The sequence below is a fragment of the Anas acuta genome, chromosome Z (assembly GCF_963932015.1).
Source record: "Anas acuta chromosome Z, bAnaAcu1.1, whole genome shotgun sequence".
Taxonomy (NCBI): Eukaryota; Metazoa; Chordata; class Aves; order Anseriformes; family Anatidae; genus Anas; species Anas acuta.
Window position 1 is genome coordinate 41888637 of NC_089017.1, and position 25803 is coordinate 41914439.

Below are 25803 nucleotides of genomic sequence, written 5' to 3' on the forward strand. Positions count from 1 at the left end.
TTGCTCCAACCTGGGTCCCCCACAGGCAGCAGCTCCTGCCAGGTCACCTGCTCTTACGTGGGCTCCTCTCCACGGGCTACAGGTCCGGCCTGGAATCTGCTCCAGCAGGAGTCTTCCACAGGCAGCAGCCTCCATCGGTGCAGGTCCACCTGCTCCACCGTGGTCTCCTCCACGGGCTGCAGTGTGGAACCCTGCTCCACCGTGGTACTCCATGGGCTGCAAGGGTACATCCTGCTTCACCATGGTCCTCACCACAGGCCGCAGGGGACTTCTGCTCCAGTGTCTGGAGCACCTCTCCCCCTCCTTCTTCACGGACCTTCGCACCTGTAAGGCTGTTCCTCACTCCTCTCACTCTCCCAGCTGCTGTGTGGCGCAGCGTTTTTTTCCCTGTCTTAAGTATGCTCTCACAGAGGCGCAAAACAACATTGCTTATTGGCTGGGCTCTGATCAGCAGTGGGGCCCTTACCAAACATGGGGCAGCTTCTGTATCCTTCTCACAGAAACCACCCCTATGGCCCCCTGCTACCAAAACATTACCATGTAAGCCTACTAAACTCCCAAATCCTGCCTTTGCCTTCTGGGGCTTGGGCCATGTGGCTGGAGGACTTTCTGGTGAAGACTGAGGCAAAAAAAAGTCATTGATTACCTCAGCCTCCTTCATATGAACCTTCCAGGAGGTTCATGAAGCACCTAGATGATAACTTCTTGGTGCAGGTGCTAACGGAGCCAACTAGGAAAGGTGCCCTCCTAGACCTGTTGCTAGAAAACAGAGAGGGTCTGGTGGGAGATGTGGTGATTGGTGGCCGCCTCGGTCACAGCGACCATGAAGTGGTTGAGTTCAAAATTTATGGTGACAGAAGGAAAAGTGCCACCAAAACCTCATCCCTAGATATGGGGAAGGCGGACTTCAGGCTGCTCGGGGAACTAGTCAGCAAGGTCCCCTGGGAAGCTGCTCTTGAAGGCCTTGATGTCCACCAGTGCTGGTCACTCTTTAAGCGATGCCTCCTAGAAGCACAAGATCAGGCAATTCCTAAATATCGCAAGTCAGGCAGGCGGGGCAGGAGGCCGTCGTGGCTGACCAGGAACATTCTTATGGAGATTAGGCGGAAACAGAGAGTGTTTCGCTACTGGAAGGAGGGCCAGGTGACATGGAAAGAATACAGGGATGCTGCTCGTGTCTGTAGGAAGAAAATTCGTGTGGCTAAAGCACACCTACAGTTGAAGCTGGCTGTGTCTGTGAGAGAAAATAAAAAGGGTTTTTTTAGATATGTTAATGGAAAAAGGAGAACTAAAGAATACATAGGGCTGCTCCTTGACAGGGAAGGTCTTCTCACAGACGATGACATAGGCAAAGCAGAGACGCTTAACGCCTTCTTTGCCTCTGTCTTCAATGCCGATGATGGGCTTTGGGACCCAGGGTGCCCCGAGCTGGAGGACCGGGACGGTGGGGATGACAAACTCCCAACCGACCCTGAACGTGTGCGGGATCTGCTACTCCACCTGGATCCCTACAAGTCCATGGGTCCGGATGGGATTCATCCCCGGGTGCTGAAGGAGCTGGCGGACGTCATCGCGGAACCTCTCTCAATTATTTTTCAACGATACTGGGAGTCTGGAGAGGTCCCGGTAGACTGGAAGCTGGCAAATGTTGTGCCGATTTTCAAGAAGGGTCAGAAAGAAGACCCTAGCAATTACAGGCCTGTCAGTCTCACATCAGTGCCTGGTAAAATCATGGAGAAGATGGTTCTCGAACGTATTGAGGCGCACCTGGGGGACAAAGCAGTCATTGGTCCCAGCCAGCATGGGTTTGTGAAGGGTAGGTCCTGCCTAACTAACCTGATTTCCTTTTATGATAAGATCACCCGTATGGTGGACCAAGGATACCAGCTGATGTGATTTTTTTGGACTTCAGCAAGGCTTTTGACACGGTTTCCCATAGGATCCTACTGGACAAAATGTCCAGCATACAGCTAAATAAAAACATCATACGATGGGTGAGCAATTGGCTAACGGGCAGGGCCCAAAGGGTTATGGTGAATGGGGCTGCGTCAGGCTGGCGGGCGGTCACCAGTGGGGTCCCTCAAGGCTCCATTTTAGGGCCGGTACTTTTCAATATTTTTATAAACGATCTGGATGTAGGAATAGAAGGCATTTTGAGCAAGTTTGCTGATGACACCAAACTTGGAGGAGTTGTGGACTCGAATGAGAGTGGAAAGGCCTTGCAGAGGGATCTGGATAGGTTGGAGAGCTGGGCGATCGCCAACCGCATGAAGTTCAATAAGAGCAAGTGCCGGGTCCTGCACCTGGGACGGGGAAACCCTGGCTGCACGTACAGACTGGGCGATGAGACGCTGGAGAGCAGCCTAGAAGAGAGGGATCTGGGGGTCGTGGTAGACAACAAGTTGAATATGAGCCGGCAGTGTGCCCTGGCAGCCAGGAGGGCCAACCGTGTCCTGGGGTGCATCAAGCACGGCATCGCTAGTAGGTCGAGGGAGGTGATTGTCCCGCTCTACTCTGCGCTGGTGCGGCCTCACCTCGAGTACTGTGTGCAGTTCTGGGCACCACAGTATAAAAAGGACATGAAACTGTTGGAGAGTGTCCAGAGGAGGGCTACGAAGATGGTGAAAGGCCTGGAGGGGAAGACGTACGAGGAACGGCTGAGAGCACTGGGCCTGTTCAGCCTGGAGAAGAGGAGGCTAGGGGGAGACCTCATCGCAGTCTACAACTTCCTCGTAAGGGGATGTCGAGAGGCAGGAGACCTTTTCTCCATTAACACCAGCGACAGGACCCGCGGGAATGGAGTTAAGCTGAGGCAGGGGAAGTTTAGGCTGGACATCAGGAAGGGGTTCTTCACAGAGAGGGTGGTTGCACACTGGAACAGGCTCCCCAGGGAAGTGGTCACTGCACCGAGCCTGACTGAATTTAAGAAGAGATTGGACTGTGCACTTAGTCACATGGTCTGAACTTGGGTAGACCTGTGCGGTGTCAAGAGTTGGACTTGATGATCCTTAAGGGTCCCTTCCAACTCAGGATATTCTATGATTCTATGATTCTATATCCCAGTTTACCACATCTCTTGTTTCCTTCCAGAAAGGGTTCACAATTTCCTTAATCTTCCTTTTACCACTGCCATACCTATAGAAGCCTTTCTTGTTGCCCTTGATGTCCCTGGCCAAATTTAATTCTAATAATGCTTTAGCTTTCTTGATCTGATTGTTGCTCAGACAATTTCTCTGTATTTCTCCCAGGTTATCTGTCCTGGCTTTCACCCTTTGTAGTCCTCTTTTTTTCTGTATGAATTTTGGCCAGTAGCTCCTTGTTCATCCATGCAGGTCTCCTGGCATTTTTGCCCAACATCCTCTTTGTTGGGATGCACTGCTCATGAGCTTGGAAGAGGTGATCCTTAAATATTAGTCAGCTTTCCTAGGCCCCTCTTCCTTCCAGGCCTTTGTCCCATTGTGCTCTACCAAGCAGATCCCTGAAAAGGGCAGTCTGTTCTTCTGAAGTCCAGGGTAGCAAGCTTGCTGTGTTTCCTCCTCACCACCCTCAGAATCCTAAACTCCACAGTTTCATGGTCACTGCAGCCAAGGCTACCCTTCAGCTTCACATTCCCCACCAACCCCTCCTTGTAGGTGAGAGTAGGTGAGAATGTGTTCTATTTTAGCACGTCTCCTCATTAGTCTTTCTATCAGTTGGAGAAGGAAGATAACTTCCGTCATTGCATGCCATGAATTTCATAGATTTCCAATGCCCTGATGTCCAATGTCCCTTCGACAGATATCAGGGTGGTTCAAATCCTCCATGAGGACCAGGGCTTGTGAATATGAGCCTGGTTCTCTGTGTCTATTGAGGGCCCCATGTGCGTTATCTTTCTGATCACGTGGACTGTAGCAGACCCTCAGGATAATGTCCACTGTCCCTGCCATCCTTGTAATCCTGACCCTTAAGTTCTCAGTCAGCTCCTCACCCATCCCCAAGCAGAGCTCCATGCACTCCAGCTGCTCACTAACATAGAGGCAATGCCTCTGTCTCAACTCTCTTGCCTGCTCTTCTTGATGAGCCTGTATCCTACCATTCTAACACTCCAGTCATGGAAGCCATCCCACCACATCTCCATAATGCCAGTAAAGTCATAGCCCTGCAGGTGTGCGTCCATCTCTCATGTTCATGCCCTGTGATAAATGTGTTAGCATGGAGACATTGAAGTTGTTCTGACATTATGGTGTTATGCCATTATTATGACATTAATAAGATATTACAAAACATGTCTTCTTCATTAGGTTTGCACTAGGATCCTTTCATAATTATTTCAGTTTTCCTGCCTTTTAGATACTGATAAAAACATATAGAAGTTTAAAAATGTTCCGCTCCTCAACTGTCTGTTTCATTTCTTTACTAGAGGTCAATCCCTATGTAGCATAGAAGGAAGAACATATGTTTCTGTGGAAAGTCTGGGAAATTGAATTATATTATCAATGACAGTAAGTTCAAATAAGCTGCTGTACTTCATGTTGAAGCAGTGGAAGCACATTATTTTTCTACTTTTGCAAACTCTATTCTGAATATCAGTGCACCAAGAAGCCTTCAGTAGAGAGATGGAAGGTAAATGCCAAAGCTGAACTGCTGCTACAGTTGTCTTGCAATGTCAAAAAATAGGCATCCTACTAATGCTTGTTGATTCTTGCTCCTGCACAAATAGTAATGAGTAAATAATAGTAGTGAGTAGTGCAGTAAAGTGAATTGTGGAGCTAGATGGGAGTAAGAAATGAGCTAAATACTTATTTATTCTTCTACACAAGTTCCCTGATCTAGTTACTGTTCCAGCCACACAAACAATTATACTGGGACCAGGGAGTGGGTGCAAGTGGTGTGTAGCTGTTGCGTTTAAGGTTGAAGTAATTGGGAGTGGTACCCAATTAATCGTTATAAGTCGGGTCGCATTCAGTGTACTGAACTATCATGATTACTGATGAAAATATGCAGCTTATTGCTTCCTATGTACTTTCAAGTACAGGCTCTCCGATCACAGAGCCTGGCCATGGTGTCTCCACTCCACTCCACTCTCCATACATTTCCTCTTAGCTTCAGCACACCAAATTACCCTGGTGTGGTCAACATCTAAGGTTGGAGGCCTAGGGAACTTCTATGGAATGCAGCTACACTCTACCCTGGAAGTGTCTTCAATGCTGTACCTTTTTTAAAAAATGTGAATATAAGTTGAATTTCTAAGTCATCTCTGGCAATTATTCCACAGTAGCTGAACATCAGAGGGATTCATTTGATAGCAGGACTGGCTTACCTCAATCTAAAGTACTAGCTGAACTTCAACTTACGTGAATAAACTGCTTGGAAATGTATTCATCTGAGTAAAGTTAACTGTAGTTAAGTATTTAATACTAGATAATTTTGTGCATTGAGAATCAATACGGAAGAAATATGGTTGCAAAATGAGTTGTTAAATTACAAGCACATAGTCCTTAAGCATCTAGTTTTTGAGTTTGAATTGGAGAGATGTCCTGTTAAAGATGTATTAATGGTTAATAAATATAATTCAAATGTGTTGTTATAGCTCTTTAGAATAGGTCTTCTGTATGTCAAGTGAGAGAGTTCTGCTGTTTGTGGAAGAACTTTAAAATTCATTTCAAATTATTTCTTTTCCATTTGTCTTGGTTCTAACATTGTTTTTGTAATTACATTCAATTTGTTTTACAACTCCACAAAAATATCCCCAGAATACTGTATTTTCCATCAGTAAACCTCTTTGTGACCATAAGAAGGTTTAAAGAGTTGAAATCAAATATCAATATCAGGATTGACTGCACTTTTCTTACAGAACATCTTCCACTGAATATGGAAACTTAAAAGCCAGTCTTTTTTCTTTCATGTCTTTTGAGCTCCCCCTACTAACTTTGCTTGCATGAGTTCAGCTGCTCACCCTCTTTTCCAGTGTTCTCTTATGTTTCTTTTCCACTCCTCCTTAAGCCAGACCAACAACGGCCAAGTAAAGCCACATTTTTTGTCTGAATGGCTTCAGTAATAAATACCAAACAAGAATGCACACAGAGTTAGTAAGCAGAACAAAGAAAGCATGGTCACTCACCAGCTGTCACCATAAAGATCCCTGGACTTAACAGCACACGTACATAGGCAGCAGTGAAATTAAACTCAGCTCCTCTTGACTGTATTATCTCTGTAAGACTAATAAGAATAAACAGTAAAAGACCTGGCAAAGAACAAATTAAAGTTCACTTTACTACTAGAAAAAGTTATCCAGTTAGGAGTTTAATCGACTTTAACTTATGTTCTTGGACTCCATGCCTTTAGTTGTTTCTTTTGACTATTTATGACCTTTGTCATCTTGAGGTATGTCTTAGACAATAAATGAAAGAGATTAGATAAATTTTGTACAAAGGTGCCATTTTTCATATTTTCTTGATGATTAATTAAGTACACATTAAAGATTCCAAACTGCCTCACAGTAGTAAGAAATAACAAAACAATAACAACTACTACAAACACATCCTTATAGTACTCATTTCATTTCTCCGTGATGACAGCTATTCCAGAATAGTAAATCCAGGACCTTTTAGGAAAAAGACAGGCTTCAGAAGAAAATGCTGACAATTCCTGTGCACATGAAAAATAAACCTATATTTAAAACACGGTTCATTTAAAGTTAATACTATGTCAAAACCAGAATCATACAATTCTACCATTCACAAAATCATACATTTCTACCATTCTGTCTGCATGCTTCATTAGCCTAACCATAGGAGACTACAAAGGTACTAAGACTGCATATTCTTCTTGGGTTTGTTTGTTTAGTTGGTTGGTTGTTTTTTGTTGCTGTTTTGTGCCCATATAATATTTCATAATTTTTCCTATAACTTAACTTGCTAATTTGATCCCTTTCAATTCTAATTTCCATTTTTCCTATTAACTTAAGACCAACTGTTTGTCAAGTAACATTAAACCATTTGCTACAAAGTCTTCAAAGATGAAGTCCAATCTGTGGACGCAACATGCAGAAATAATCCTTATTTGGGCAACTTCAGACTTGCAGAGCATCTGTCATGGAAACCCCTGGCACTGGTCCCAGATGTGCTTATATCTCTTTTTTGTGTTATTCAAAGATTTTCAATGAAGCTACCAAGAAAATTTTATATTTCACTCCCAAATTCAACCATTCTGGTATACGGGTTCACAAATTACCACTTGCCATAGAAGCAAAGCTTACTCAAGAAAATGAGAACAGGGATCTATTCTCAGATCAGGTTAGACAGGATAGGATCAGACACTGAAAAGGTAAATGCTTGCATTTAGCAAAACATTTCTTACTGCTTATTAAACAGAAAAGTGAATGAAATACACTGTAGAGAAAGTAATGCTTGAGAAGACCTCAAGTTATATGGGAATGTCTTTCTGAGAAATTTTATCTTAAAAGTGACTTCTCCAGAGACTGGATTTTCTTTCATCTATTAAATCATGTACAGACACACTAAACTAATAGATGCATTAAATTGCAAAAATGCATATTCATTTTTGTGATCTTTTATTTCTAAATCATGAACTTCATAAGACCTTCAGAAAGTACAAAGCTAAAAACAGGGCAGAGGAGAATGTCTGGGAAATAAAAGAGTTCTGTAAACTAAGGGTAAACTTTTTTTCCAAATGAGGTGGTACAGCTGTATATATAACTAAAGATTCCATTCAGATCCTTTTGTATGTGTTTTGGGCACAGATCTTACTGCAAAATGTTTTTCCTCTTTCTTGAACACTGCATACCAAGATGATACAAAACCAGTATTATCTAAATACTCCAGGGAACTTAGAACAATTAACTGACTGTTAGTTCTGGGCAACATTTTTAAATCAAATCAAATACCAAACTTTTTTTTTTTCTTCAACTTCTTAGTTATGTTTTGAGGACATTGAGGATGGAATTGTTGTATAAATATGAAACTTCATATTTTTATTTATTTTCACTACAGCTTTATTTCAACTTTAATTTATTATGAAACTCTCACATTAAGAACTGAACCAAAAATATGTTTATTTTGTAGGAAGCTAACAATTTTTTTCTTCTACTGCTGTACTGAACACATACATTTAAACATTCCAATTTATCCATGCAGAATCAGATTTTATTATTGTTACTAAAACTCCTTTATTACTGCAAGGGCAGGCACAGCCCTCTGAAGATATAATGAGTGGAAGCATTGCAAGATGAAACTTGTGTGTTTTCCCTTCTCAGGAGATAAACAGATCAAGACATGTCTAGAGATCTTTCCTTGGACATGAGAGACATCTCAGACTGGAGTAGAGGCTGACTGTGCAGCAAAAGACATCAGTTCTAAACCCCACCTCACCTACGGATGTTAATTCTTGTGCAAATGCCACTCCAAACACCTTAAATTTTCTGCAGACTTTGCTTCAGCCTTATTCTGGAATGACAAGCATAAGGCAACAGAAAAAAGCTCCTGGAATGTAAGCGCTTTCTGCAGAAACATGTCCCTGATCACAGGTTTCCACACAGACAGCAGACGGGAGACAGTCGTATCTACACCACCGTTATGCAACACCAAGACACCAGTTGGGCTCCTTCTAAGTCTCTTCAGAGGTGACTGACCTACAGGAATTGTCATTAGACAGAAAACAAGGTCAAAATATACTGATAAAGAAGCTTAGATGACAGAGTCACAGATTACAGATTCATATTCCAGCACACCCACAGAGAGCCTTTAGAATAACTGCTCTGTCCTGGATTTTAAAAATAGTATATGGGACTAGTGAGCTTGTGCTTACTGTCTCAAATCTTCCCCAGCCCCCCTCACTCAGCCTGTGAACCTGGGAAAGTGATGTCCTTCTGCTGAGAGACAGCAGAGGAGGAGGAGGGATCATCTAAGTCTAACAACCTGACCTGTGCCTGTGCCCTTCTGAAGACACAGAGTGGTCCCCGTCCTGTAATCCAAGAGGAAGAACCCTCTCTCTCTCTCTCATCTGGATAAAGCTCAGACAATGAACTCCAAGGAAGGCAGCCATCTCCTCATTGTGTTGCCTACTCTACTTGCCAGGATTTGGAAGGGCCCTCTCTTAGCAAAGCTGTAAGTCCCTGTGTGTTTGAGTGGGACTGGGGGTAGGGGAGCTGGCTGTACAATAATTTCCTCTCTATAGCATGTGATGTGCACCACTGAGCACTGCTAGCAAGGAAAGGAAGAGACTGCAATCTTGTATGTGTCTGGAAAATCCCCTGTGGGTCCTGGTAAACCCCCCATGTGTCCTGGTAATCACTATAAGGCAAAAGAATTTTCCATCTGAAATTATGTATTTTCCACTTGACCAATAGGGATAACTTTGTGGAGTTCTTTTTCTAGGTATTCTGAGTCTTTTTTTTTTTTCTTTTTTTTTTTTTTTTCTCCCTTTGGACAATTTTGAAAGCTAAAAAAGCCTGCGGTCCAGAGTCGGAGTTCTCTAGGTCTTATGGCAACTGGATGGAGAATGACTGGGTAGCAAGGTACAATATCATTCTCTGTGCTAATTGCTATATCTGCATGTTTCCTGTAAGGCTTCATCTCCAGTTTCTCTGCGGGAGGACTCTCTCTGCAATGAAGAAAGGCTAAAAGAAGAACAGTAAAGCATTCAGCAGCATGCTCAGCAACTGCTTTCTATTATGCAACAGTTTAAAGGAATGTGCACAGCCTGCTGAAAACCTCATCATGTGACTAAGATCACAGCAACAACGTGGCACTAAATGAACAACTGAGCTCTTATGTACTGGTATAAAGACCCGGCTAGAAGAGCATTGTGGTAGTCTACCTTCAGCCAAAGTGAATAGGAGTTTAATTTCAGCATGTTGCTCAGCAGGCTAGTTACTTTTCATCTGTGGGATGATACTTTAATTAAATTCTCACCTCACTACCTTTAATGCATTTTCCATTATGACTTGATGTTTTTTGTCAGGTATCTCTTTGCCCTCTGTGAGTTTTAAAAAGCAGGAAGAAAAACAAAACAAACAAACAAAACAAAACAAAACAAAACAAAACAAAAAAAAAAAAAAAAAAAAAAAAAAAAAAAAAAAAAACACTGGCAGCCCTATAATAACTGTGCTTTTGGATTTAACTTCTGTGTTACAGGACTTAGATAAGGATGGCTCTTGTATCCAACAAAACGGATGAGTTCCTGAGTTGAACCATCACAAAAGAAATAAATAAATCAGAATAATTATATTAAATATATGGTAAAAAGAGAGGTGAAGGGGGGGGGGAGGGGGGGGGAGGGGACGCAGAAAGAAAGAAAGAAAGAAAGAAAACAAGCCCAAGGAAGCAAGATTGGTCTTGGAAAATTGTAAGTTCTTTACTGGTTACAATCAAAGGGGTACCCTTCTGTAACCCAGGGGAAAACTAACTGCTCACTTTGGCTCATGATGGAAAGGAGTTCCTGGGATTTTCAGATCACTGATGGCAGTGGGATAGTGAGAAACTCTCCTGGGCAACGACAGAAGAGGACAAACCAGAAACAAAGGATCATATCTCCAAAAAAAAGGACAGCATACCTTCCGCTTCTGGCTGTGTTATATTCCAAGTTTTACCTCTGCTGAGACAATGCGTACAAGGAAACCCAAACAAAAATTTAAAAAGTGAAGGATTACAGTCCAAAAAATCCTAATGACAGATTTTAGGAGTAACTTAGTAGATGTTATCTTGCTACAGAGTCAATTATTTTTTTCCTTTCAGGAGAAGGAACTTACCTTTCTGAAAGAAGGTAAAACAAATTCTAATCTACCACAACTGGTTATGAAATCATAAAATATAATTGTTATGGCTTAGTAACTAAAGAGTTGTATAGAAAACTACTTACCTTGTTAGCAACCCTTGTGTATAAACAATGTGATAAGACAGAACAACTGTAATAGTAGTCTTCCTTTCTTTCTTCCTTCCTTCCTTCCTCCTTTCCTCCTTCCCTTCCTTCCTTCCTGGACATGTATTTTGAATAAAATACTGATCCGTGTGTGTGTAACATATCTTGCTTTTGGACAAGCAGCACAGAAGGTGGCCCTCCTGGATGCAAGTCAGAGAAGAGCAATTTTAAAGCTTCTAAATGAGGAGAAGATTCAGATGAGTTTAGGAACTTGTTTACACTGTCAAAGTATATTTACAGTTTGACTTCTCTTTCTAAGGATTTCTTATAATAATTATTATTTCTTCTACTGGAAAACAATAGCAGCAGATGGCAACTGGTGGTCAGCTGATCTGTAAGGCTCCTTTTTTTTTTTTGTTCCAGTGACAGAGATCAATTTTGCTTCAGGTCTGTATGCTCACATTTATTATCTATGCTTCTTTGCTTCATAGGATTGGTCAGCCTGATGGCTCAGAAATTAACGCACAACCATGTTGCACCCCCCTTTTTCACTGTGAAAGGCTATTCATAATCTTGCTAGTTCCAGGACAGTCTTATAAAATTATTTTAGGCATCCGTTCATGACAAAAAGTGATTTTACATCAGGAAAATGAATTAAGAGTAACTTTTCTCAGTATTTTGAATCTTAACTAAGGCTGTTCCCACTTCTACCCCTCAGAAGATTGGTTTAACCTCTTTTCTATGATAAGGCTGACACAATAACTTCTCTTCACTAAAATTGTGTGTTGCAATAACCACCTTTATGGTAACACACATTTTAAAAATGAACTTCTAGCTTCAAACTGTCTTCAGCAAATGAATGTTCTTGTAGCTTAGCTCCTTCTGTTTTTTAAGCGAATTTGTATTTCAAATGTTTGATCACCATAGGTAATTTTTTATCATGCTGGTAGCACTGTAGCTCCACTGATGCTAGTAAGAATAAGAACAGACAAGTCTAAATGAGACAGTGTTTTAGGCTGACTTTGGCTAGTTGTCATATGCACACCCAGCTGCTCTCTCCCTTTCCCCCTTCTCAACAGGATAGGAGAGAAAAGATAGGATGGAAAAGATCATGGTTAGAGATAAGGACAGGAAGGTCTTCTCTCCCAACACCATGCACGAGAAGATAATGTGAGTTGTCATTTCATAATGCTTCTTCTCTGCCAATCCTCACACTCTTCCAGTGCACCACCATGGGTCTACCATGGGGAACTTCTCCTCTTGTGCCTGGCACACCTCCTGCCCTACTTTTGCACAGGATTGGCAGGGGGCTGGTTCTCACATTTTCTCACTCCACTCTCCCGGCTGCTGTTGTGCGGTATTTTTTTTTTTCTTTCTTAAATCTGCTCTCCCCAGAAGCCCAACCAGCATTGCTCCCTAGCTCAGGTCTGGCCAGCAGCGGGTCCCTTTTGGAGCTGGCTGGAGCTGGCTCTGCTCTGACATGGTGCAGCTGCTGGGCTCTGCTCACAAAGACCACCCCTACAGCCTCCCCTCCTACAGTTTTGCCTAACTTAGGACATTAAAATGAGTAGCATGTTTCTTAATTGCTGTGATAATTATGTATATCATCAAATTATCAAACACCAGGAGGGTGTTAAAAACTTCATAAGGAAATGTTATTAAAATCAGTATCACTCTGTAACAAGGGCATTTAGTATTTAAATATAAAGACTTTTACCGGAAGTGTTTTTATACTGTCTGCTGACTATGTGACATCCCACTAACTTTTATATTATTTTTTAATCTCCCCAACAGTGTTTTGTTGTTGTTGTTGTTGTTGTTGTTGTTTTGTTCTGTTTTTCTTAACACCAGGTAATTGTATTAGAGCTACAGCTCAGCATTTTCACCCCAAATGAGAAGAAGCTCAGGTACCAGTTTAGTATTAGGATGTTTCATACCTTTCATAGCATTGATACACTTGGTTGATCAATAGGTTTAGCCAAAAGTTAAATCACTTTTTAAAAGTTACGTTGCTTGTTATGTGGTGCACAAGTGGGCCACATAAATCTCTGTCAATTTTTCTCTATCTGTTTATGGAAGGCAACATTACCCAAAGTTTCTACAAAGTCACTCACTTCTGACTTTGACATTATCTTGTCTGTATTAAGCTTGTACAGCAATCCTCCAGAGACAGGGCACAGCAACTATTAACACACCTCAGACAACAGGAAAAAATGTTGTATTTCTGAAGTCCATTGCATGACTCTAGACTTCATATTAAATAATGATAATAAAAAATACAGTGTGGCAATGAAAATCATGATCCCAGACCAGACTGAGACTTTGTTCTATTACAAACATGTTAAGAACTTCAGCCATCTGGGACATGGTAAAAAGCAAGGTACAAAGTCAGTTAGGTCTATTAAAGTTAATTCTGGGAACATAAATAAATAAATAAATAAATAAATCCATGTTAAAATTCTTCTGCAACTAAATATATATATAAATTAGAGAATTAGGGTTTGTAGCATATTGATATTTCAGGTGAGTTTCTATTTTCAAAAGGGTAACACCCTAGGGTAACATTAACTAAAAATACAGATTGACAATAATTAGTTTTTCTTCACTATCTGTCACTATTGCTGCATATTCAAATCTAGTTCTTAGTAATTTAATCTGAAATTATTTTCTAAGTAAGGAGTCAATGCCATGTTTACAGCACTGATGGCTATAGCTCTTGACTGTATTGAGGTACCAAGGTTCAGGTGATCGGGCTTGACAGTCTGTTGAAGTAGAGGAAAGAAGCTAAAAACAGAAAGGGACAACATTTTATATTCCCATTTCCATATTTTTGGTGTTCTTACCCTTATTGGTCCTTTTTCTGAAACAAACAAACAAAAAAGTGGGGATATCTATGCCGCTCAACGTTGTTTATCTGACTCCAAGTGCTGGGTCTCACCAGATAATTTTCCTGCTTATTCCACAGGCTTATTTTATTCTGTTTTTATGGGACAGTTTTCCTGCTTCTTCCACAGCCTTGATGATTGTCTCCCAGGTTTTCCATCTGAATTGCCATTCACATGTTTTCCTGCACCCAACTTACACAACTGTACCTCAAGCCTGAATATGTCCCTTTGTGGTTGTTTGTGGTATTATGTATGTACTGATGCTTCACCATGTTTCAAAATGCTTATTGGTTATAACCAGTTACACCAAGAGAAGCATTACAGTGTTACAAAATTTATATATACTGTAGACAGTTGCACAATATTGGTGTGCTTATGCCTGGGTTCAAGGCATGCAAATTTTAATTACAGTCTGTTTAGTATATGTCTAGTTTAAAAGTGCAATAGGCCTCTATTTTGACTACAATTTATTTCATATTAAATATTTGGCTTCCTCTAATAAAAAAACAGCAAAAGCAAAAACGTCTGTTTCCCCCCTCACCCCATTCCCCCCCCCCCCTCCTTTTTTACATGAATTTAATTCTCAGCTTCTTAGCAGTACGTTACAAATATTAGAGCACATGACTTTCCAAGAGAAATACTGTCAGATACTTACACTGTAATTGTTAACTAGGATCTTTAATTGAATTAGAAGCGCATTGTTGTGTCAAAGCCCTTGTGTCAAGGCTGCCCAAAACAGTAGCATTTGATTTACTGGCAGTTCTATTAATTACAGAATCACAGAATAACAGAATTGTCTACATTGGAAGAGACCTCAAGATCATCGAGTCCAACCTCTGACCTAACACTAACCAGTCCTCCACTAAACCATATCACTAAGCTCTACATCTAAACATCTTTTAAAGTTCTCCAGGGACGGTGACTCAACCAGTATCCTGGGCAGCCTGTTCCAATGCCCAACAACCCTCTCAGTAAAGAAGTTCTTCCTAATATCCAACCTAAAACACTCCCAGCACAACTTTAGCCTGTTGCCACTCATCCTGTCACCAGGCACATGGGAGAACAGACCAATGCCCACATCTCTACACTGTCCTTTAACATACTTATAAAGAGCGATAAGGTTGCCCTTGAGCCTCCTTTTCTCCAGGCTGAACAAGCCCAGCTCCCTCAGCCGCTCCTCATAGGACTTTTTCTCCAGGCCCCTCACCAGCTTCATTGCCCTTCTCTGGACTCACTCAAACACCTCGATGTCCTTCTTGTAGCAAGGGGCCCAAAACTGAACACAGTACTCGAGGTACAGCCTCACCAGAGCCGAGTACAGGGGGACAATCACTTCCCTAGCCCTCCTGGCCACACTGCTTCTTATGCAAGCCAGGATGCCGTTGGCCTTCTTGGCCACCTGAGCACACTTCTGGCTCATATGCAGCCGACTATCCACCAATGCTCCCAGGTCCTTCTCCACCAGGCAGCTTTCCAACCACTCATCTCCCAGCCTGTAGCTCTGCTTGGGGTTATTGCACCCCAAGTGCAGGACCCGGCACTTGGCCTTGTTGAATTTCATACATTTGGCCTCAGCCCATCGGTGCAGCCTATCCAGATCCTCCTGCAGAGCCTTCCTGCCCTCAAGCAGATCGACACACACACCTAACTTGGTGTCATCTGCAAACTTCCTGAGGGTGCACTCAATGCCCTCATCCAGATCATCGATGAAGATATTAAAGAGGACCGGCCCCAGCACCAAGCCCTGGGGAACGCCACTAGTAACCGGCGTCCAGCTGGATTTGACTCCATTTACCACAACTCTTTGGGCCCGGCTTTCCAGCCAGCTTATAACCCAACGAAGCGTGCGCCAGTCCAAGCCACAAGCAGAAAGTTTCTTGAGGAGAATGCTGTGGGAAATGGTGTCAAAAGCCTTGCTGAAGTCAAGGTAGACCACATCCACAGCCTTTCCCTCATCCACCAAGTGCGTCACTTTGTCATAGAAGAAGAGTAGGTTTGTCAAGCAGGATAAACCTGCCTTTCATAAACCCATGCTGACTGAGCCTGATGTCCTGGCTGCCTTGCAAGTGCCGTGTGATGACACTCAAGATAATCTTCTCCATGAGCTTCCCTGGCAGTGAGGTCAAACTGACAGGCCTATAGCTTCCTGGGTCAACCTTCCATCCCTTCTTGTAGACGGGCATCATGTTTTCTAGCCGCCAGTCAACTGGGACCTGCCCCAATAGCCAGGACTGTTGATAAATGATGGTAAGTGGCTTGGCCAGCTCCTCCACCAGTTCTCTGAGTATTCTCAGGTGGCTCCCATCTGGCCCCATCGACTTCCGCACATCCAAGTGCCGTAGCAGGTTGCCAACCATTTTCTCATGGATAGTGAGGGCCACATTCTGCTCCCCATCCCCTTCTGCCAGCTCAGGGTACTGGGTACTGGGTATCCAGAGAACAACCAGTATTGCTGCTAAAGACTGAGGCAAAGAAGGCATTAAGCACCTCAACCTTTTCCTCATCTTTTATAACTAAGTTCCCCCCCAGATCCAGTAAAGGCTGGAGATTCTCCTTAGTCCTCCATTTTGCATTGATGTATTTGTAAAAAGATTTTTTGTTGTCTTTAATGGCAGTAGCCAGATTGAGCTCCAGATGAGCTTTGGCCTTCCTAATTTTGTCCCTGCACAGCCTTGCAACATCCTTACAGTCCTCCTAAGTGGCCCGCCCTCTTTTCTAAAGATTGTAAACCCTCTTTTTCCTCCTAAGCTGAAGCCACAATTCTCTGTTCAGCCAGGTCGGTCTTCTTCCCTGCCAGCTCATCTTTGGGCACATAGGGACAGACCACTCCTGTGCTATTAAGATTTCCTTCTTGAAGAGCACCCAGCCTTCCTGGACTCCTGTGCCCTTCAGAACCGCCTCCCAAGGGACTCTACCAACCAGTGTCCTGAGCAGCACAAAGTCAGCCCTCCGGAAGTCCAATACAGCGGTTTTACTGGTCCCCTTCCTGGCTTCTCCAAGAATAGAGAACTCTACCATTTCATGGTCACTCTGCCCAACACAGTTTCCAACCACCACATCTCCCACCAGTCCTTCTCTGTTTGTGAACAGAAGGTCTAGTGGGGCACCTCCCCTAGCAGGCTCACTAACGAGCTGCATCAGGAAGCTATCTTCCACACTCTCCAGAAACCTCCTAGACCACTTCCTCTGAGCTGTATTGAATGTCTAGTGTATGTCTGGGAAGTTGAAGTCCCTCATGAGGACAAGAGCTGACGATTTCGCAACTTTTGTCAGCTGCCTGTAGAACTCCTCATTAGTCTCCTCACCCTGGTTCGGCAGTCTATAACAGACCCCAACCAGGACGCTAGCCTTGTTGGCCTTCCTGCCGATCCTAACCCATAGGGACTCAACCTTATCATTCCCAGCCTCAAGTTCCATGACATCAAAACTCTCTCTGATATGCCAGTAAAGGATTATAAACAGAAAAACTAAGTGGTGTAATACAGAGTAGTAATTTTTTTCTACTCTGCTTTCTCTAGTAACTATTTTTTCATTTCTTATGGTTTTATATATGATTTGTTTTCACTTGTGTTCATAGCAGACAAGCAGTTCCCAATGTACGTTTATGTTAACAATGCCTTGACTACTTTCTGTAATCACCAGGATGCAGTCATTTCTCACTATTCAGGTGGGAATGATGTGGTCTAATGCAACCATACCACACACTGTTTTCATCTGCACAGTAAGCATTTATTTATAAATAATTATTAGAACTGATTAACCACAGAGTTTTTTTCTTTTACAATTGATCTGACTCCTAAACATTGAAGTATTACTTTTTTGTTTATTTTTATATTCCCAGAGCCAACCTCTTAACTTCAAAGTGAAATTTCTTGGCCATTTCCTTACTGTACTAATTGAAAAATAGCCACCATTCTTTCAACTATAGCTTGAGAGATACCTGCAGAGACATCTACAGGCACAAACAGCTTCTGAGAATCTATATCTGAAGCTTTCTTAGAAATTAAAGCAAGCACCAGTACCAGATTCAAGAGTACAAAGATTACCACGCAAATTTCAGGCCATCCTTATCAAAGTCCAGCTCTAAATTGCAAAAGGACATTAGCAAATGCAGGAAGGCTAGTGGTTAGATCCAGGTGACTGGCTCTCCCTACTCAGCCAAATGCAATGATTCTGTGGAAGCTGCATTGTGTGAAAAATGGTGAATCTCATGGATCCTTGTTTGTGTTACTTCCAAGAGGAGAATGGAGATGACATAAGAAAAATATCCAGATAGGAAATCATTTTCCAGGGTTCTGTTAAAACACCTGTAACACAGGACTCAATGCTTATACTAGTGTTTCTTCACTCAGTGGGAAACAGTTTTAAGCAGCAGCTGTTTGCTGCCCAGCAAGTAATATGGCAGCCTCTAGTGATCACAGAGGAAAAATACAGGTAAATAACAGCTTATGGGTTATTCAGGTGATCATGAAAAGGATTTTCAAAATTGGTGGTCCAAACCACAACATTTTTGTTGTCACCTTAAACGGTTGGCAGACCTAAACACTGATGTACCTGGGTTTGCAAGGTTTTTTATTTCACAAAATAAATAAATAAATAAAAATCCTTCTTATGCCTGAAATAATGCTGACTAGTGCAAAAAATTCTGCTGGTACAGAGAAATTATAACTGGGACTGAATTTAGCCTAACATGCTAATCCTGAAGGTGGAATTATGATTGCATTTTATCATATGCAGAACATCTTACTTTGTAAGTCTATTTATCAGCTGCATATAATATATGGCTTTCCAAAATTGCTGCATTTTTTTTACTGAGAGCTGACTGCCTCTGCTGATAAAGCATTAAACACCATTGTTAGCACATGGCAGCATAAACTTTAAACAGATAAGCAGCATAAACAGATAACCTTTCCTCAGGCATTGCATGGGACAGTAAGACAATAAAATGCCTATCTAACATGCTTGCATAGCAAAACTATACAAACAGATCTGTGATTTGTCAGGTGGTAGTCCTTAAAGATATGAATGGATTATTTAAAAGTGATTCCCTGATGTGTTGACCCACTCACTAACTCTGTGAACTGTCTAGACCATGTCCTCCGTCAGGGATGGGGACAGACAGTCTAGACAATAGCCTGTGATTCACAGACCAGCAGCCCTCCAACACACCTGATACTCTTGCATCAGCCTGTCGGTCTGACTGAAAGCCGGGAAGCTGCAGCCCTGTAAGAGTAGCTCCCCAAAAACAGTGCAGAGTAACCCTCATTGCCTGGTCCAGGGCTGCTGCCCAACAAAGGAGACATCCAGTGTAATGACAGGGTGTAAGAGAGGTCAGCAACTTTCCCAACTGTAGCTCATCAGCAGGCAAGAATAATTGTTAGTAGTGTTATGCCTTGCCTTCATGGCAAGTGGCATTTCCCTTTTGTTTATGCTTGCGCTGCTCACATTCCACCCAGTCCGAATTACACTGGTAATCAGTGTATGTAGTTTTAATAAAAGCCATCAAACTTAGTCATCTGCTGCCACTTTATTGTCTGATATCCAAAAATCCTGTTTGACATCTCACACCTTTTTTGGTGTAGTCAGCAAGATAAAAAAGTCCATGTCTTGTCTTCCCTCTTTTCAGTATCGTGAGAAACACTCCATAGCCAATAACTTAGGCTCAGGCAAGGATCTCAGTGAAGTAGTAATTTAATTGCGATTGCAGTGGCGGGTGTCCCACAAGCAGGAGTGCACACCTACTAGTTCCAAAACACAGTTTATATACTTTTGGATGACAGGACCCTCCCCTGTTTCCCCACTGAGTGGGTAATGCAGGTTCACAATCTACCTGATCCTTCACAAACAATGCATGGCCTTCAGTTGCTGGTCTGTTAAATTTCAAATTTCTTTTGACTTTTTTCCTGCTCGAAGTAGTAATGGTTCTTCACTTATCTGACTTGATTTAACACCTGTGATTTTCACCTAATTGTTCTCAGGAGTCTGTCTGCATTTTACAAGGTCACCAGCTAAGCATATCTCAATACCACATTCCTTACCTTTAAACAATGTAACTCTGCAAAAGCAACATTTTTATTCCCACAATTCCCCCCTTTCCTTCTTTATAAATTGTTGATTTCTGCAAAACCTTTCTCTAAGGTCTAATTTGGTAGATATCTTCCTCTTCACTTTCTTTGCTTTCCATCTCCTCTCATATTGTCCTCTTATCTGAATAAGGTAGTGGCTCTGTGGTCATTTTGTTTCAATAGTGCAGTTTCAATTAACCACTGTACTAGTCCTCTTACACAGGGGATAGTGCATCAACCAGTGGCTGTCAAAACGCCTGCTACTACAATCAAGGCTGTAAATACGGACACTACCATCCCTTTCTGTTTACCAAACCAAGATTACAACCATTTGGTGATGGAAGTGCCTGTTCCTAAGTTTTCTGCCAATTCACTGGCAAAGGTGATAAACCCTCACAATACTCTAGTTCCTGTGCCATCTGGGGCAGTATTGTTGGGTATAAAAGTGCAACAATGGTTGCCCAGTATCACGCACATACATGTACACCTCCTTTCTCCACGAACTTCATATCTAATGTTATTCTGTTTTACCAAGCCATTTTGCTGGTGGCATCTAGTTGTTCAGCAATTCTTCTTATTGCATCCCTTGTATAATTTATGAATCTCTGCTGATTATAATAAATACAAACAATCCAATCCACATTCTTATTGATTGTTACCCACCAGAACAGTGACTCAAACCCTGCAGCAATTTGATTCCTGGTTTTATGTTCATCAGGAGCTCCTCTAGGCACCCCAGTAGAATGGGGTGCTCTCTATCATTGTACTCTCTGTACTCTCTATCATCGAATGATACCCCTAAGCTTCTTTTATTTCTTCCAGATACATGTGATGTTTCTCTTTCAAATGCCAGGGTGAAGGGTATAGCTAATTGAACAAGTGCACAAGTGCCTCCACAGTTAGATGGTAGGGTGGACTGTAAGATCTTCCCTCCACAGTACCACCAGTGATCTGCCCTGGGGATCCCAAGTCTTGAGCAGTTTCCCATCAAGTCCTTGGTAGTACAAGGCAAATTCTCCCAGATGCCGGGTAGCACTCACACCCTGCCATGAGAGACAAGCTGTGTGCTGTGTGGTTACCTATAGCTGTAGAGATCATGCAAAGAACAGTGAAGAGAGAGGCCTTATTTCCTCAGGCAGTCTTTTCTTGGTACAATGCAATCATACATCACATCCCCTGGGAATCCTTCGTCCACCACCATGGGAAGGGCACTATCTGGGCAATCAGTTGTCCCAAGGCACAAGCTTAGCATTAGCTACGGTTGAGACTCTGGACAGTATATTTGACCCATTCTATCCAGGCATTCACATCCCCATACCCTGTTTCAATTCAAATGTTTGAACTACCACATTTCAAAGAGGGCCTCCTGTTTTCTCTCCTGTTTTCTCCTTCAGTTTCTCCCTTTCTCTGATGGCAATAGAGGATTGTTTCCATACAGCTGTTCTCAATCTGGCTGTTGGGTCTCTCCCAGTTATTTGTTCTCTCTGCTCAATTGTCATTGGGCATTTAAATCTCCACAAGCTAACATCTCACAAGCATCAAACATGATGGATTGTGGTACGTAACCCTCTGTCACAGTCACCCATATTTTGATGGGGTATCCCGTCTTCCCATGATCTGGTCATGCCTTTTCCAAGTTGCCAATTGAACAAGACCTTCTCTAAGGCCTACTATTACTAAAAACAAAATTAACAGTTGAATTTACCCTGTCATTATTTTTACCTGTAGATTTCCAAATCAATACAAAGAATAAAATATATGTACTACTAGAATAAAAACCTCTTGGGAGCACTTCGATTTGCTATAGGCCAGTCCTTTCTCTCACTCACAAGCCACACTCATTAGTTACCTGTGAAAATAAAAGGTTGATTTACAGTTGTAAGATTTTATCCCACTCAGAGTCCACTATGAGATTTTTCTCTTCAATTTCAACCTCCAACAAGTCTTCTGCAGGCACAACTTCACAGGTACTAGGGTCAATGGATGCCTTCACTCGAGTATAGTGAGTCTGACCTTTTTCCGCAGTTCTTATGGCTGTTTCAGTGGTTAGTAATTGTCCTTCCCATTCAGGCTGGAAGTGATTCTTTCCAGGTCCGAATCAGGACCCAATTTCCTGGGGTTTGAGCCAACAGCCCACGGGTCCTAGGAGATGGCAAAGAAGAGGACAACCCCAGAATACAGTTCTTAAGAAAACTCTCTTGTTTTGAATTGTGGTATCTCATCCCTTCTGCCCAGATAGGGCAATCTGAACAGCATCTCATATGGTGAAATTCCTATATCCTTTCTTGGTGCTGTTTGAACCTGTAGGAGTTAGCATTTTACTCAAGGAAGTTGGATTTCTAACACTAATTTAGTTAATTGCTTCTTTAATGTCTGGTTCATTTGCTCCACCTTCCCAGAAGAGGAGGGGTGCCAGGGGGTGTAAAAATCCCACTCAATCTCTAAGGCCTGCTTTAACCCTTACAGTAAGGCTTACACCCATCCAGTCACTTGGTCAATTAGGACAAACAAGTAGAGTCTACCTGTATACTTTGAAAAAGTTGAATCCCTGGTTTCCGTCCTTCTCTAGGTGGGTTACTGATGACCTTTTTATTTACCTTTTGACATATGGTACATCCTCTGCATATTTGCTTTGCTAAAGTGTATACATGTATTCCAACACAGACGTACTTTCTTAGCACAACATCACACATTACTTGCACATCCCAATGACTCTTGATGTAAAACAATATTTGCCTCATTGGTGCTTTATTCAGCATTTCTCTCCCATCATGGAATATCCATTTTCCTGCAGACTTCATGGTTCCTGATTCCTTAAAAAGAAATCTTTCTTTTAAAACTTTTTAGTTCTTTCTTAATTTTCAACAATTCCCTGAATCCTCCCTGGATTTATTCTTCGTATTCCTTCAGACATTAAATGCCTTAAATACTTGACTTCTCCTATTTTTCAATACTCCCAAGCCCTGCTTTCCCAGAAAGTTGAATAGCTTGAAAATTGAATAGCTTCCTTCACAACTGTTTTCTCCTGTCTTGACAATAAAAATCATCCACACATTTGTAACAGTAATACCTCCTCAGGAGCAGTTGCTCCAAAATCTGTTCTAGAACTTGCCCAAATAAATTGGTGGACATGTAAATCCGAGGTAAAACTGTCAATCTGTATTGTTGCTTCCACTCCCATTTCAGGGTCTTTCCAATCAGAGGTGAATATAAGTTTGCTCTGAAGGCGTGAGAGCGCTCCATTAATAACACTGTTATTCCAGTCTAAAAATTTACTATTTGAATGCCCAATTTCATCATCAAATTCCTTCCCAACAAGTTAGTTCCTGCCTTGGGTACATACAATAATTGCCCAGTGATCATTTTATCCCCTAGTCTCAGCTTGGTATCCTCCCAAAGTGGCACTGTTATCCCAGCCCCTTCTACCTCCATCGCTTTTTAGTTTCATTATTTAATTTAATCCCTGATACTTTACAGGCCAGTAATGACCTAGCTGCCCCAGTGTATTGGGTTCAATGGTAAGGTGGGGGGGGGGGGGGAAGGGGGGGGGGGAGTATACCATATTAAGTATACCATATTAACCCCTTTTTCCTTCTTTCCTCCTTCTTCCACCCCGGATATTCCTATTTGAAGAGGCCAGCCTGACCACACTTAAAACATCTTATCAAAGCTTGTCCCTGCTAGGACTCAGACCACAACACAGGCAACCTTCCTTGCCTGCCATTCCTTCATTTCTCTTCTTCTCCTTTCCATCCTGGCCCTCACTCCCCCTGAAGATTTTCTTCCTCTTTCTCCAACTCTGCCTCACTACCTGCTGCACTGTCAATACCAGTAATTTCACTCTCTGCTTTTCCTTCTCATCTCCCCTCCTGGCATACACCCTCCGGGCCTTCCACAAGAGGGCCCCCCAGTGACTGTTCACTACATCCCCCCACCTTCTGGAGCATTTTCTGTGTATCTTGCCAGGCTTTAATCACAAAATGAACTTTCAAGAGCCCTTGGGATTCATCCCTGAATACTTTATCATTCTGACCCAAAGTCTCTCATATGATTTCTGATTTGCACACTATTATTATTCCAGCCAGGATCGGCAAGTGGGTATTTCTGCCCTGCCGGTATTACCCCTGGTCCTGGAGGATGAGCTTTTTCCCATTTTTGTATAGCAGTTCTCCTCCTGATCATTCCCATTTCTTTCCCTGTAAACAACATACTTATAGACATAATTCCCACACATACCTCACACCACCCAGGAGTGAAAGTTAGGTCCTAGGAACTGGTCTAATAGTTCAGCTAGGCTGAGAGTTCACTTAAGAGGATACAGTTAGTGTTAGTACTGTTAGTATTAGGGAAGGCAAAATTCTCAATATCTCTTCTACTTTGTTTTAATTTTTGCCAGAGCCTAGAGTACGCTCCTTCTTTAGGGACAGTGTTAATTGCTTTCCCTGTCTCCCTTCCTGGAGCAACTGCTGCTGCCACCAGTGCAATATTAGGATTATAGGGAGCATAACTTGGCTCCTTCTCCGAAAAAGGAATCTTATTATTTACATATAAATTTAAAGCCTGAATTTTCATCAGACCAGTATTTTGGCCAAAATACTGCTGTTTCCTTAATTATTTATTTTGTCTAGACTGATACACAATATTTAACTTTTTTTTTTTTTTTTATCATCTCTAATTTTGAGATTATTTTTCCAATTTCTTGTCATTCTTCAGGAAGAACTGCCAGTAGGCACTCCCCCCAGGGATATCTCCCTGTCCCCTGGAACTCATATTTCCCATTTTTCCTAGCCCTTGTCAGTGTGCTGCTACAGAAATTGCCCTCCTGCAGGGTATCACACACTAACATTCCGATTCTGGAAAATGGGGGTGTACTGCCAAGCACTTCACTGTGCAAGGGGTACCACACACCTATGAGTTAACCAGATTCCCTGGTGTAGTTCCAAGGACTTCCCCGTGCAAAGATTACCATACACCAAATTTCCCTGGTGTGCTGCCAAGCACTTCCCCATGCAAGGGCTATCATACACCAAATTTCCCTGGTGTATTGCCAAGCACTTCACTGTACAAGGGCTTACCCATACACCAAATTTCCCAAGACTCTTCTTTTCTCTCCCTTATCTCACGCTTAGTCCATCTCCAGCCACACCCCTCATGGAGCTACAGAACCGCGGATCAAGACTCAACGCTTGCTTGGTACAAAACTACATCTCAATCACACATCACACAGAGTCTCACCTGACCCCCAAGGCAATACTTAATATTTCTTACCTTGGTCTGTGCACAGAATTACCAGATCAATTCTTAAAACCTGGAGTGCCTACCTTCTTCCTTTCCCCACTACTTCACGGATCCTGCCTCTGTAATCAGTTTCAGGCCCTCTGTCAGCTCTCTGCAGAACCACCACCGTCGATGCACAGGACCGCTGAAATCAGCGGGGCATGCCTTCCTGCTGCTGTGGCAGTGGGGCTCCCCAGCAGGTGACTGGGTCCTGGACGAGCCCCCAAATTGTGAGAAACACTCCATAGCCAATAACTTGGGCTCAGGCGAGGATCTCAGTGAAGTAGTAATTTAATCGCGATTGCAATGGTGGGTGCCCCACAATCAGGAGTGTGCACCTACTAGTTCCAAAACACAGTTTATATACTTTTGGATGACAAGACCCTCCCTTGTTTCCCCACTGAGTAGGTAATGCAGGTTCCCAATCTACCTGATGCTTCACAGGCAATGCATGGCCTTCAGTTGCTGGCCTGTTAAATTTCAAATTTCTTTTGACTTTTTTACTACTTGAAGTAGTAATGGTTCTTCATTTATCTGACTTGATTTAACACCTGTGATTTTCACCTAATTGTTCTAAGGAGTCTGTCTGCATTTTACAAGGTCACCTGCTAAGCTTTCTTATCACTCTAAGCATATCTCAATACCACATTCCTTACCTTTAAACAATGAAACTCTGCAAAAACAATATTTCTATTCCCACAGTATCAACTTTAATTTTG

General features: G+C 42.4%; 1 long non-coding RNA gene across 2 annotated transcripts in view; it reads right to left on the reverse strand.

Moving 5' to 3' along the window:
• Nucleotides 1–25465, reverse strand: part of LOC137847888 (uncharacterized) — a 61477-nt gene extending 36012 nt beyond the window's left edge. The window contains exons 1-2 of one of the 2 annotated variants that reach the window (XR_011091113.1): nt 25129–25465; nt 6101–6198 (exon numbers count right to left, since the gene is read on the reverse strand). This is a non-coding gene — a long non-coding RNA (uncharacterized lncRNA). The remainder of the gene's footprint in view (nt 1–6100; nt 6199–25128) is intronic. The other variant, XR_011091112.1, reaches the window with a different exon arrangement.
• Nucleotides 25466–25803: the final 338 nt, after the last annotated feature.